We start from the raw sequence: 15,974 nt of genomic DNA, 5'->3' as shown, positions 1-15,974 counted from the left end.
TGAGAATCTATCAGAGTGTCCGTAAAAATGTAATATTGATGGCTTTTATACCTCTTCATACATGGAGAAGTTGGGCCTTAGCCCAATTGGCTTGCCTTGAGTACTGATCTTTGACTTTAGCACAATTGGAGAGTCGAACCTTGACCTTGGGCTTTTAATTGGATCATTTAATGCCTAAGCCCAATTGGACTAAATTGGACCCAAACAACTTGCCCCCCAGACCCGATTTGGAAGGATGACGGGTCGGGTTTGATTTAACCAGAAAAGGAGGGAAGTGAATGATTTAATTAATCCAAAAATTTGAATTTAAACCGTAATTAATGAGATAACAACGGTTAAGGCGGATGATTGTGGAAGTTGGACGGATAATGGGCAGTTTAATCGCAAGGTCGTGTGTTTAACGGTTACTTAGTGGGGTATTTAAGAGAAATTGAAACGCGGACTCTCCGTATTCCCATTTCTGGAGATATAATCAGAGGCGCGTCATCTCTCCTCACTTATTCACCAACACAAACCCAGAATTCTCGAGAGAACCCAAGAACCCGCATCAAAACTTCGCAAATTCCCTAAGCATTAAGCTTAGAAACTGAGACTTGCCACTACGAACTCGTAAATCGGCAACTTTCGCTTCAGATTAAGGTAAATTCCTTTGATTTCAGTTTATTTTTCTTCGAATTCGAACTCCTTCCCTTTTTTCGACTTTTTTCTTCGAAATAATCAATGGCAAGAGGAGTTAGAGGTAGAGCCCGTGCTCCAAGAAGAGCAAGGCCAATTCCCGATCCTAGGAACAGGATTAGGACCTGGAATGGACAAAGAGCAGAGTCTGACCCTGCTGAAGGGATTAGGGCGACTCCAATTTCCTCGGCTCCTCCTCAGAGAACGGAGGGGCCGAGCGCTTCTGGACGGGACGATGAAGTTCCCGCTGTCCTTTGGGATATCCTCCCCGGGTTTTCAGAGTGGGAGAATGCCGAAGTAGCTTCGGCCATGATAAAGAACCGCCCCTACTCATGGTGGGTGGAGAATGCCGAACAATATCGGTTTGTCGAGTAAATTGAGTTGCATTACGGCATTTTTGAAGCTGATGGGTATTGGTGTCGAATGCCCGTGGCATCCGATAGAATCCATCGTCCACCCCCGGGGTATGTGGGGGTGTACACAAGACAGCTTCAGTATGGGCTGAGGTTCCCTTTGGACGTATTCGTCCGAGACTTGCTGATCCATTACAATATCTCCCTATGTCAGCTAACTCCCACCAGCATCCGAAGGGTGATGACATACTTATGGGTCTGCAAGTTCTTCAAGTATGTGCCGAACCTGCACTGCTTCAAAAAGCTTCATCGGCTAGTGCCAAATATTCAAAGTGGGCACAGAAGTCATGGTTCTGGGTGGTACCGAATTGAGTCTCGGCCCCAGTATCTAACCATGTGGCCGAACGACTCTTTAGACAAGGACTGGAGAGGTCAATGGATTTGGGTTAGGGCACCCACGGACCCGGGCCACCCTTGCGTCTTCAGCGCTCCCCGGTACCTTGCTGAGCCTGATCCCGACATGGGAAGTCTAGGTCCCCCCGCAGATAACGGCTCAGATCCAAACCTTAGTCAACAAAATATCTTCGGCAAGATGCCGAATCGGGGGGCAGCGGCCGAATGCAGCATATCCCGGAGACTTGGCTCCCCGATACGCATTATGTTTTCCAAGAGAACATGCTAGCAGCTGTTGGCCTCAGCCGAAATTTTAAGGATGGTAAGCTTCTTCGGCTGGGGCCGAGGCTTTTTAATTATCTCTTTTTCTCCTCTCACTTCACTTTTTTATGATGTGCCAACCTAACTGAACTGACCTTTCCCCTTTTCTTTTTCAGAGCGGGACGAGACCAACGTCGGCATTAACTACGCTCGTCTTGGTGTCAACCGAGAACGAGTTGTAACTGATCGGGCCCCGTCTATCACTGAACCGAGGCATAGGGAAGTTCATCTAGACTCTTCCCACTTCCAAATTGAGGCTGTTGCTCTGTATCAGAGGCAGAAGCCTTGGTGGAAGAAGAGAGACCCCTGGTTTCAGCTGCTGGACGAAGAAGCTGAAGCTACCCGTACGGCCGAAGAGGTTGCACGGGTTATCGAAGATTGCGAAGGAGGAGAAGGGTCCTCCAGAGCTGCTGAAGAAGAAGTTGCAGCTAGGGCAGCTGAAGAAGACGAGGCTTTGCTGAAGACCTCGGTGAGCTTTCAGACTTAACTTTGTCTGTTTTTTTTTTTTTTTTTTTTTGTACTCACATTCTTCCTCCCCCCTGTCTGTTACAGTGTGAAGAGAGTAACAGACACAGAGAAGGGAAAGCCCCTGTTCGTCCCGAAGACCAAATACAAGAAGAGTCTTTAGACTCAGACATGGACGAGCAGCCGCTTCAGAAAAGGCGCCGAAGAATGGCCATCATCGGCCCGCATGACTTTCAGCAGAGGCCGATGACCATCGGCGTTGAAATAAGGGAACCCGAGGAAGGCAATGGATCGTCGAGGGTTCCCCGGCCACAACCTCAATCACCTCAAAAGACCCCTCCTCCACCTCCTAAGATGGAGGTGGATCAGAAAACTCTCGAGTCTAAGGGAGGGGTCCAAGAAGAAGTTCAGGAGAGTGCTGCTGAGCACAAGAATAAGGATGCCGTGATGCCCAGTGCTGAGGGTTTCACGGCAGACATTGCAAGAGAGGTTGAGGCTTTCGTCCTCACCCTTGAAGAAGAAGAGGTCATAATAATTGACTCTTCTGAGAAGGATGATGCTGAGCCATCCAAAGCTAAAGAAGCTCCGTCGTCATCCTTTCCTTCCTTCCAGACTCTGCAATCTGGAGAAATGGGTTTCTCGGCCCCCCGAATTCCAATCCCAGATCACATCTGGGACCTCATATGGGGTCAGAACCGAGAAGGTGTTGCAGCCTACTTCGGCGATTTTGCTGGCATGTCCGAAGTAGATAGGGCAAGAATCTGGTCGCTGAAGGCCACTGCTGGGATGGGCGAATCCAGCAGATCAGATCCTGACCCAGCCAGGTCTAACCAACTGCTGATGATGCAGGTGATTTTCCTTGCATTTATTTCCTCTAAAATTCAGCTCTATTTTTATTTTATTTTTTTAACTTGTGCTCCTGTTTTCAGTTCGTGCACAATCAGACTCTCACTGTAGAGCTGATAGATACCCTACAAGATAGGGTAGACGCTGCCGAGAACGACAAGAAGGTAGCCGAAGAGGAGTTAAAGCTTGCTAAGCTGAAGCAAGCAGCAGCTGAAGAGAAGCAGCAGAAGGGTGAGGAATACGAGAAAAAGGCTGCTGAAGCCTTCAGAACCTTCTGCGACGCTATGGAGAAGGAAGTTTTTCCCCCACTAATGGAAGGGGAAAAATTCCTCCAAGAGCACATGGGAGTGGACGTCTCCAAATTCAAGGCTTCCATTGAGAGCCGAATCCAGGAAGGAGCTGCTGCAAAAGCTGAAGTGCAGCAACGGCTAGAAGCTCTTGAAGCCAGCAGAATGGCTGCTGAAGAGCTGCTCCAAGCCAGGGATGTCCAACTCTCAGAGGCTGCTGCTGCTGCTGAAGCTCAGAGAGCTAAGCTCCAAGAGGCTGAGGATCAGCTGATGGCCAAAAAGGAAGAAGTGGCCCAGGCTCAGACAGAGGCTTCCCAAGTTCAGCAGGAGCTGAATGAGCTGAAAGGTTCCTCCTCCAAGCTCGCCGATGAGCTGAAGAAATCCAAGGAAGACTTGGAGGAGACCCAGAAGAAGTTGGCTGATGCTGAGGCTCTACTCAAAGTCCGTGTCTATACCCAGGAAGAATATGAAATGGGTTTCAGAAACGGGTTCAGAGTATGCCGAAGAGTCTGCCTTCATGCTGAGCCGAAGTTGGACTGGTCCAAATGTGCTGAATGGGTCCAGAATCCCGAAGACCCTCATATGAAGTATGCAACTCCAGTCGAAGCTGAAATTCTTAAGGCTGAGGAAGCCGAAGAAGAAGCTGAGAGAATGGAGTTGGAGGCTGAACAGAGGAAAAGGGAGGCTCGGCAGAGTGCAAAGCCTGCTTCTTCTGCTGCTGGGGCTGAGACCACCATGGGGCTCAACAATGCTGACCAGTCTGATCCTCGGGCTGAAGCATAGGAACTCGGGCAGTCGTCTTCAGAATCTTGCGGTTTATCATGCGCTCAACTTTAGACTTGCCGCTTTCTGAATTTTTTGCCTTGTTTTTTGCTTCAGCTTGCCTTGTCGTACAAAACAGTTTATTTTTTGCTTCTGTACGTATTTCGGGAGCTGTAATTTTCCGCTTATGGGCGGCTGCCGATACAGTTTATTTGAACTTGTAGCTCAATTTCTGAGCATAAATTATTAATTTGATGCTATTTTCTTCAGCTGCTTTGTTTTTGAATGCTTTACTGTTTCTTCAATTCTGCTGAACATAAACTTGCACTGGTAGTGCTTCTTGCCCCCCCAGAAATTGAAGTATGGCTTCAGCTGAATAAACAATTTCTTTATTTCTTCAAAATGGGTATTCGAAACACAGGGCCAACTGAAGGCAATGCTTCGGATAACGCCTTTGGAGAACAAATCTTACTGAAGCTTGACTTCAGCTGAAAGACTAGAGTTCTTTAAAAAATGGATATCCGAAACACAGGGCCAACTGAAGGCAATGTTTCGGATAATAGCTTTCTGGGATACAAGGCTCAGTTAAGGCAATATCCCAGAATTGTCCATGGACTCATGTCTTTGGAGAACAAGTCTTACTGAAGTTGGACTTCAGCTGAAAGACCAGTGTTCTTTAAAAAGACGAGTTTGGTCAGCAATCTGAAACCCAGTTACCCGAAGGCGAAGGTTTCAGACGAGGCTGAATAAACAATTTCCAATTGTTGCTGTTATCCTTGATTTTCTGTCTATCTTTGAAAAATGGATATCCGAAACACAGGGCCAACTGAAGGCAATGTTTCGGATAATGGCTTTCTGGGATACAAGGCTCAGTTAAGGCAATATCCCAGAATTGTCCATGGACTCATGTCTTTGGAGAACAAGTCTTACTGAAGTTTGACTTCAGCTGAAAGACCAGTGTTCTTTAAAAAGACGAGTTTTGTCAGCAATCTGAAACCCAGTTACCCGAAGGTGAAGGTTTCAGACGAGGCTGAATAAAAAACCCTTAAAGAGTAGATAGAACCGAGAAAACTTTGAAAGGATAAAAAGTTGTAAACATTTATATAAATGGCGGCTCCAAGGCCTTTCATTAGTTCAAAATGTACTTACAAAGATTGTTCTGCCCCGAAGGGTTTACACATGATATTTTTTCAGTACATCAGCGTTCCAGTGATTTTTCAATTCAGTTCCATCCAACTGCCGAAGTCGGTATGTCCCAGGCTGAAGCTCATCACAGATTTCATAAGGTCCCTCCCATGCAGCTGAGAGTTTCCCATGGATTCGGCCTTTCTGAACTGCAGCAGCATTCCGAAGGACAAGGTCTCCAATTCTAAGAGGCCTTGCATGGACCCTTCGGTTATAAAATTTGCTGATTCTCTGCTTATAAGCGGCCATTCTGTCTCGGGCTGAGTCTCTTACTTCGTCGAGGAAATCGAGAGATTCCCTCATCAGTTGCTCATTCTCAGCCGAGAAGTGGTGCACTCGTAGGCTCTCAGAGCCAATTTCCACTGGAAGGACGGCTTCGGCACCATACACCAGTTCAAAAGGTGAATAGCCCGTTGCCTCTTTTTCAGTTGTCCGAAGGGAGCAAAGGGTTCCAGGGAGCTCCTCCAGCCACTTGGACTTTTGATCTTCCACCCTCTTCTTGAGGGCATTTAAGATCTGTTTATTTGCAGCTTCGGCTTGTCCGTTACTTTGCGGGTGGCATACCGTTGAATATGCCAGTTTGATGCCGAACTGATCTGTATACCGCTTCAGCGGTAAGTTATCAAATTGTCTCCCATGATCGAAGACAAATACTCTCGGGATGCCAAAGCGAGTGATGATATTCTGCCAGATAAATTTTCTGACAGTTTGCTCTGTAATGTTCGAGGCTGCTTCGGCCTCGATCCATTTACTGAAGTAGTCAACTCCAACTATCAGCCATTTTTTCTAGTACACAGCCTCTGGAAATGGTCCCAGTATATCCAGTCCCCATTGGGCAAACGGGAGTGGATTAAGGATCGGCTAAAGATCCCTTGCTGGCTGATGGATAACTGGATCGTATTTTTGACATTTTTTGCATTTTCGAACCAGCTCCTTAGCATCTGCGATTATGGTGGGCCAGTAATATCCAGCCCTCAATGCCTTGTGGGCTAAGGTCCTTCCCCCAATGTGGTTCCCACAGATGCCGAGGTGAATCTCCCGTAGGATGTAATCTGCATCTGTTGGTCCCACGCATTTCAGCAGCGGGGCTGAGAAGGACTTTTTCAGAAGTTCCCCCCTGAAGACAATGAACCTTGAGCTGGTTCTCTTCATCTTGGAGGCCAAAGCTTTATCTTCGGGAGTTTCTCCCCGAAGCTTGAAAGCTAGGATGGGGTCCATCCAACTAGGCTCTGGGTTAGCGCAGCACACTTCAGGTGCTTCGTCGACACTTCTCTCTCGACGCACTTCTACATATACAGATCTGTTCAGCTCGGTAAGAGATGAACTGGCAAGTTTGGAGAGTGCATCGGCTTGAGTATTCTGACCCCATGGGATCAGCTGAACCTCAAAAGTTTTCAGCTCTGCAATGACTGACTTGATCTTGGCAAGATAAGCTATCATGGAGGGCTCTTTGGCCTCGTAGCTGCCGCTGATCTGATATGCAACTAGCTGAGAGTCTGTTTTCAGACAGACATGATCGGCTTCCAGGGAGATGCACAATTCTAGGCCGGCGATTGCTGCCTCATATTCGGCTTCATTGTTCGAGGCCTTAAAAGAAAATTTTAGTTCATACTCAAAGGATTTGCCTTCGGGAGAAGTTATCACTACTCCTGCCCCTAAACCGTTTTCGGTGGAAGATCCATCCGTAAACACGGTCCAGAATTTCTTTTCATTGTCTAGCGCTTCTTGGTATGAGCATTCGGCCAAGAAGTCCGCTAGAGCTTGAGCCTTAATGGCAGCCCTCGGACGGTAGCTGATGCTGAATTCGGTGAGCTCAAAAGCCCACTTGGCTAGCCTACCAGATTTTTCAACCTTGCCGAGAACTTTTTCCAACGGTTGATCAGTTAAGACCACTATCTGATGGCAATCAAAATAGGGCCTCAGCTTCCGAGCAGCTACTACTACCGCGAAAGCGACTTTCTCGAGTAGAGGGTAGCGAGTCTCGGCATCCGTCAGTGTATGACTGACAAAATAGATCGGTTGCTGACTTTTACTTTCTTCCTTCAGCAGTACTGCGCTGATGGTGGCTGGGCTAACGGCCACATACAGGTACAAAGTTTCTCCTTCAGCTGGGCTAGCCAGCGTTGGGAGTTGAGCCAGATGCTCCTGAAGCTGTTTGAAGGCGTCTTTTTGCTCTTCCTCCCAAACGAGCTCTTTTGTTTTCAGGAGTTTCAGGGCTTTGAAGAAAGGTAACCCCTTATCCGAAGCTCTGGAAATGAACCTCGAGAGGGCTGCCATTCTTCCGGTGAGCCGCTGAACATCCCGCTTTGTTGGCTCAGGAAGGTCGAGCGCTGCTTTGACTTTGGAGGGATTGGCATCAATCCCCCTTTTGCTGACTATGAACCCAAGGAATTTCCCTGACTTCACGCCGAAGACACACTTCTTCGGATTTAGCTTCATTTGATGCTATCTTAAGGTGGCGAAAGTTTCAGCCAGGTCCTTAACATGGTCCTCAGGTTTTTTGCTTTTGACGATCGAATCGTCGACATAGACTTCCATGTTTCGGCCCTTTTGATCGGCAAAAACTTATCCACCAGCCTTTGATAGGTTGCCCCCGCATTTTTCAATCCGAAGGGCATCATTTTGTAATTGTACACCCCAACGTTCGTGACGAATGATGTCTTTGCTCGATCGTCGGGGTGCATGAAGATCTGATGATACCCCGAGAATGCGTCCATAAAACTAAGCAAGGCATGGCCACTTGTCGAATCGACTAGCTGATCGATCCTCGGCAAGGGATAGAAATCCTTCGGACAAGCCTTATTTAGGTCCGTGAAGTCAACGCACATCCTCCAGGTACCATTGGCCTTCTGAACCATCACTACATTTGCCAGCCATTCTGGATATTGGCAAGGCTCGATGAAGCCTGCCTCCAGCAATTTTTTGACCTCGGCTGCGATGTCTCGGTTCTTATTAGCGGAGTAATTCCGCTTCTTTTGCTTTACTGGTCGACACGTTGGGTCAACATTAAGCTTATGGGAGATGAGGTCTGAACTTATCCCGGGCATATCAGCTGCCGAGAAAGCAAACACATCTCTGTTGTCCCGAAGGAGCTGAATAAGTTCACAACGGGTGTTCGGATCAAGGTCCATCCCGATTGTTACACATTTCTCAACGTCTCCTTCGGCCAACTCAACTGTTTCAGTCTGTTGGTCCATGTCCATTGCTGATGGACTGGACTCTTCATAATCTGGCCTGCTGCCTATGTCAGCAGGTTTCCCAGTCTTTTTGTTCTTCGGCTGGCTCTCTGAGTCTTGCTGTTCAGCTGAAGAGCCAGCCTTTTCCCTTTCGGGGCCTTTACCTCTGGGTTCAGATCCTTGGGCCGAAGCACTTAGGCCTTTCGGCTTTTTTGTGCTTGGCTCTCTTTCTTTTTCTTTCTCCCCCCCCATCCTTGTCGTCATCTGGGCGACTACTGGATGGCTTGAGGTAGTTGCACCTTCGGGCGTCCTTTTGGTTGCCCTGTATCCTTTCGGGGAAGCCGGCGTCTGAGACGTAAATCATCAGCTGATGATAAGTTGAGACGACCCCTTGGATCTCATGAATTATGGGTCTCCCCAAAATCACGTTGTACACTGAAGGAGCGTCAATGACCAAAAATTCAATCATGACGTTTCTGGCTGCCTCATCGCAGCCAATGGTGATAGGAAGTGTCACCTTCCCATCTGGATAAGTTGAAGCCCCGTTGAACCCGGATACCGGGTAGGGTACCGGCGTAAGGTGCTTGGGCTTCAGCTTGATTTGATTGTAGGCCTTTCGGAACAGAATGTTTGCTCCGCTGCCACCGTCAACAAGGACCTTACTGACGTCGTGGTTGGCCACCGTGGCGATGATCACCAACGGATCCTCGTGAGGGAATGTTATCCCCCGGCAGTCGGCGGCTGTGAACGTCATGTTCGGCACCGGCGACTGGGGAGATTGAATGTCAGCGTTGTTCACCTGGTGAGTCAAAGCTCTAAGGTGTCGCTTGTGCTCCCTCCGAGAGTATATTCCTCCCGAAATAACATTGACCGGAGGGAATTTCCCCTCCGGCTTTTTACTGTTTTTCCGGGGGAAGTCGAGGTCTTGCCGAGAGTCCTTTGCTGACTTCTCGGACTCTTTTTTCTCGCGGTGATCCGCGATGTATTTTTTCAAGTATCCCTTCCGGACCATGTCCTCTATCTGGTCCTTCAGTTGGATACACTCCTCAGTGTTGTGTCCCGAAGACTCGTGGAACTCGCACCACTGATTTTTATTTCTTCGCTGATACCACTCTGGGAGTGTCTCGGCTTTCGGTAACTCTGCTCCTCCTTCGTCACGCTGTAAATTTTGGCGCGTGGAAGAGAGAGCGGAGTGCCGAAGATTGCTCCGAGGCCTTTGACTTTCCCTTTGCCTTATGGACTTGGCCTTCAGACATGGGTATTTGTCTTTGTTTCCCTCCCCCGAATTGAGGTTGGGTTTTCGCTTTTTTCCATTCTTCGGCTCGGATGAACTTATCCGAGGCATTCAGAGCTTCCTCCAAGGTCTGCGGGGTATGCATGACCATGAAGTCTAGGAACTTCCCGGGCTGAAGGCCATTCTGCATTGCAAAAACGGCTAGCCCCTGGTCCAGCTGAGAGACGCTGGATGACTCATTACTGAAACGGGTCAGATAGTCTCGGAGGCTTTCGGTTTCCCCCTGTTGCAGACTCATGAGTTCCGCAGTAGTCTTCTCTCGGCGGTTTGCCGTGGAAAACTTGCTCCTAAATTTGGAGGACAGATCATCCCACCCTGTTATGGAGCCTTGCTTTACTCCCTTGGAGATCCACGCTTGCGCGACCCCCTTGAGAGTGGTTGGGAAATATTTGCACCAAGTCGCTTCGGATCTGGGGCAAAGATGCATATGAGTCTCATACGAGGCCACGTGATCCTTCGGATCCGAGGTCCCGTCATATGTGATGTGCGACGGTATTTTAACCGTGGGCACGCGCTCTTCCAGTATCCATTGCTCGAATGGTGAACTGGCGGGTAGCATGACGGCCTTGCCCTTGTTCCTGGCCGAAGGGACCGCGCTCCGCCCTCTTAGAGAGGTAGGAGTGGTTTTCGTCCCTGGCTGGGAAGTCTGGGCCTCGGCCGCAGGGAACGAGAGGCGACTGCGCACGCTCGGCTCCTTGCCGCCGAGTCGGTCGAGGACGCTTCGGCGAACAGTCTCAGGTTCTCGGTGAGTAGATTCTGGCCGAGAAGCTGAGCTGCTGCTCTTATGCGTTTCTGGTCGGGAGGATGAGGATCCTTTTAAAAATTGAGGGTTCTTTTTCCTCTCTTTTTCATTTTTCCAGGTATCCTCTTCCCACTCTTCCAGTTCCCGGAAGGAAGGAAGCTTCCCACCATCATGGTCTAGCTTCCTCCGCTGATGCCGAGTATGCGGAGGAGTTCGATCACGAGGTGGTGGCATATTTTGTGCCCTCATCGCCTCCATGAGCACTGCCAGCGCTCTTGCCACCTCTTCCGAGCTGGGCCCCGTCAAAGGGGTCCTCGGCCGAGTATGGGAATGAGAGCGCACAGCCGATGGTTGGCTTTGGGGCACTGAATGTGTCCTATGATCGGACTCACCCCTGCTAGACCGAGAGTGACTCGGCCTATGATGAGAGTCATGAATTACGGGAGAAAGGGAATCCTCCTTGTATGATCCTCCCCCCGAGCTGGCACCCTTGGGAGAGTTCCGGTCCGGCGAGGGTGATGGTGTAGGGGTTTTAGGCTTTTCGCCCGCTCCTTGACGGAGGCCTTTGCTCTTGCGGTTCTTAGCCATTGCTACTAAGATAATTGCAAGATGATCTTGGTTAGAAATTTGGCTTAAAGATTTTTGAAAGTCTTCCCCACAGACGGCGCCAAATTGTTTCGGGTGAAAACAATGGGACCTTGCCGAAGGTCCGCTGAAACGGAGAAGACTAGATTCGGTCCAAGTTATGTTGGATCGAAGGTTTCCTGCACAGTAAACACACGTAAACTAGCCTCGGGGGTGTTGCCGAGGAAGGCCCCTCCGATGCTAAAGTCAGTACAATGTGTTGAAAGAGAAGACTATGCAAGAGAATTAGTTGCTTGAGGCTTTGCTTGAATTAATGAGAATCTATCAGAGTGTCCGTAAAAATGTAATATTGATGGTTTTTATACCTCTTCATACATGGAGAAGTTGGGCCTTAGCCCAATTGGCTTGCCTTGAGGACTGATCTTTGACTTTAGCACAATTGGAGAGTTGAACCTTGACCTTGGGCTTTTAATTGGATCATTTAATGCCTAAGCCCAATTGGACTAAATTGGACCCAAACACAACCTAAATCATATGTTTGGAGAAATAAAACTTTCATCATAACTTGCAACATAATTCAATCCATAAAGCACTTCATGAATACAGAAGTTCATAGGTCGATTATTACGTGAATTAACAAGCACAATTTCTTTTAATGGAGATGATTCTGTTTCTCCCAATATTATTAGAAGTTTACCATTAACGATCCAATAATTCTCGAGCTTAAATAATCTATACTTCCCATATGCTGCTCCTTCCATGGGGATCTTAGAAAATTCTTCCAAACGCATTCGTTTTGCTCGAACATCCAACTCTTAACATGTATTTGATTTTGGTTATGGGATTTACGAGTATTACATATGAGACAAACGCACAAATTTTCTTCTATAACTTGAATATAAGTCGATTTATGTGGAAAATTTAGGCCACTTAAAATAATGACTTTGGATAAATTTGATCAAAATTTCTTGCTGCCTGAATTTTGATAATTTCGTCTAGTTTTCTCCACTTATTATCCTTCAATGAGTATACATGAACTTATGGAATCGCTTTGTACGTGTGATACGCAATCAACATGATTTTGTAGTCGTTGATGGAAGGGACATACGCGAATCCAAACATGTGTAGTTGCTATTAGAAACATGTTTAGGATTGATAAACGGGTCTAGGCCACACCCGTCACAAGTGTCCACTATATAAGTCCAAAGAGGTTCCACCTCAAAATCATATGGCAATGAGGGTAGTAGCCCCTTAGTCTTATAAAGTGGACACGATTTTCTCTTTTCTTCAATGTGGGATACACATCCCAATATTCCTCTTCACTTTTATACTATTTCAATGTGGGACAACACTTTTACTCACATGTGGGTTTTCTCATGGGCTCAACACTCCCCCTCACATGTGAGTTGTCCATAATACTGGCCTAGATCACAATACAACCCAACCTGGGCTCTGATACCATGAAAAATAATAATGGAGAATGATTGCTTAGCCTATATTCATGGCTCTTAGCCCCAATATATAAAACATGTACAAGATAAATATGTCAATAATATTAAGCTAATATCACAACTTAACTTAATTCTATCTTTTGCCAACTAATAATATCCTAAGCAAATCAAATCAAATCATCATCATATTTTCCATCTCCATCATATATCGTAACAATAACCAACTAATGGATTTGATATACGTCTACATTCTTTGGTAGTAGTATTCCAAACATAAACCTTCCTAAAATTATTTTTGTACATACATATTAGCCCGTCACATGATCCAATGACATATAACGTCGATGAAGACTTAATGATCATACGACGATGAGCCAATGGATCAACTTGGCAAGTTTTGACAATCAAGAGAACTTTGCCTAAGACTTTGAGATCAACGGCGAAGAAATGATGATTATGTTTCTTCATTATAAAGGATAATGAGGTTAGATTGTGTTGTTTTGAATGTTAGAGATGATATTTGGCAAAATTTTGATTTGAAATTAAAAAATTCTAACTTTTGCACACTAATTTGAGTTGAACAAGTGATTTATTTGGTATTCGGAGGAAATTTTCAGTAGTTGATAGGTCATAGGGTAAGCATCCAAAATTTGATGATGAAATTGGCATTTGCTTCATTTTGCTCTTTTTTTTTCCTTCTTCACTAGTACCAATTTCTTCAATGTTTGCCATATTTTTCTAGGGTTTACTAGGGTTTTCATAGGTGACGATGAAAAATACCCAAAAAAAAAAAAAAAAGGCTAGCTTTAGGAATTATTAATTAACTGACTCACTTAAATAGGGAGTAAAGATTGAAAATGGGTAACTAACTTTCAACTTTTATAGGAATTTGTTACTCCTTTTTTTTTAAAATTAGATTAGTGTCCGTGCGATGTACAGTAATAATAATTTTTTTTCCCATAATTAATTTGTGATATAATATAAAAATGAGGCAACTTATGTGGAAAATGCATATAATAAAGATGAAATAATAAGGCAAAAATTATTAAAAATACAATTGAGAAAAAAAAAATTATTTATGATTAGTTGTGTTGAAAATATTTTAAAATAGTGTACTTTATATTATATTAACGATGCATGTTATTCCCAATAAAACTATATAATGTAAATGTCGTATGGCTTTTTATAATGAATTAATTTAGTCCAAAAAAAAATACTATATAATGTACTTCCAAAAAATAAGCTAAGTAAAATAAATCTTAAAAAAAAAAAAACTTAAAGCTGACATCATATATATTATTGGCGGGAAATTTTTTAATAATAGCTTAACATATGTCCAAAATGATCGATGTAAGCATGACCTGTTTTAATAGATTTTTTCTTAGGGAAAAAAATGTTATAAGTTGGTAAAATAATCACAGAAATATTTAATAGAAAACTCACTCAATTATTATTATTTCATAGGATTTCAAATCAACACCATGAATAGAAATGTTTATTTTTTCTCCATTGAACCCCACTATTGTACAACTATATAATGGTAATTTAAATTTTAATATTGTATTTTTGGCCCCGTTATTTTATACTATCCATATTTCAACCTTCTAAATTATAGCTTATTCTCCCTTAATTAAAAGGTCTCAAAATCTTGTGTAACTATTTTAAGTAAATAGAATACAAAATAAAAAGGAATACAATTATTATAAAGATAGATTAGAAATAATATATTATTATTATTGCATTATCCAAATATTCTAAAAATAAAAGTTTTTACTAAAAAGGGAGAGAGGAGTTTTGGAGGGAAAAAACAACACCAGAAAGTGACACGTGTCATTCCTGGTGTTATGTTATTGATTGATTAAGATTTGTTAACTTCTATTAGCGACAATGTCAATGTCATTCTTGATAATTAAACTAAGATTTATTTTTCCATTTTTTCTTAAGAAAATAATAAAGATTATTCCGTATATTCCAATTTTCCTCTGAAAACAATTAAATCTACTCTCTTCAACTCAAAAAGATGCTCTTATATAACCTCCCGTCAAAAAAAATGTTCTTATTTAACCTTGCATGGTTTTCAATATTTAGCTTTCACCATTAATATATATATATATATATATATATATATATATATATATATATATATATATATATATATATATATATATATATTTAATAGCACCATTAATATCTTTAATAATAACATACGCTATAAACTCTTGATATAAGATAAGTAGATAACTATCCATTATTGAGAATAATCTAACATTAATATCCAAAATCATTTTTACTGACATATTACGTACCCATATTGTGCTAACCTTTTTTTTTTTTTTTTTTTTAAGTCTAAATTTATAATAGCTTTATTCTATTTATATATCTATTAACTATTACTAAAACAAAACGTTGCTGACGTTATTATTGTCCACATGTCACTCGCATAATAAATTTTTTCCCGCCTAAACGCAAGGATTATGTCATCTTCTTCTTCTTTTTTTTTTTTTGGAGCTACCATATTTAACAATGTTGAAATTTGAATATTAGAAGGTTCTACATTACAACTACAACCTATTAAGTTATCCTTATAAAAAATGAAACAATTGTAAATAGCACACTAATAAATGGACTCCTACATAGGCTACATTGAAATATGTATTAGGCGACGTTGAATAGAGATATTGTATCATAGTTTTGATGAAAATCTAAAATTTTAAAATTACAAATATTTTTGTACAAGGTGCATAATTCTTATTCATATTTATCCATTTTTTTAAAATGTACAAATTATAAAAATAGATTTTATATAAACCGTGCATCGCTCGGGTTGTAACCTAGTTTATAACTAATGCTAAAATAGTAACCGCTAACATCATTTTATCCTAAAATTGTACACATGTCAAGTTGTCATTAATAATTTTCCCTCCAAAACTATATATGATGTCATCATTTTGTAATTTATTAAAAATTCAGATCAGCTATGTTATTATAAGTATCAATTTTGGAAATAAAAAATATTTAGTCTACATGCGTTTATTCCTAGACTTTGAAGTTTTCTAGGTTCTCTCTTTCTTTAAACATTCCATACCCAGTCTATTCTCTCAGACAATAGTAATTTTTTTTTCTTCCTCAGGTACCTCTAGTTTCATCATTAAATTTTATTATGAGCTCTATTGTATTTTATTTTTTATTTTTTTATGTATAAATTGTTTTGGGTTTATTTTTTGTTTTTAATTGTGCTATGAAATTATGAACAAAGTTAGGAAATATTATTTATTCAAACCTTGCATCGCACGAGACTAATCTAGTATGTGACTATAATAAACTCCGTTGGTATTAAATTGTGTTAAGATGGTATCATTTTGAATCAACATATTTATTTGATTTTTTTTTTTTTTTTGGTGTTCAGAGAGCCACAAGGTCGGGGGTGAGAATCGATCCC

Source organism: Chenopodium quinoa, unplaced genomic scaffold (assembly GCF_001683475.1).
Source record: "Chenopodium quinoa cultivar QQ74 unplaced genomic scaffold, ASM168347v1, whole genome shotgun sequence".
Lineage (NCBI taxonomy): Eukaryota > Viridiplantae > Streptophyta > Magnoliopsida > Caryophyllales > Amaranthaceae > Chenopodium > Chenopodium quinoa.
This window is presented reverse-complemented; position numbering follows the sequence as displayed.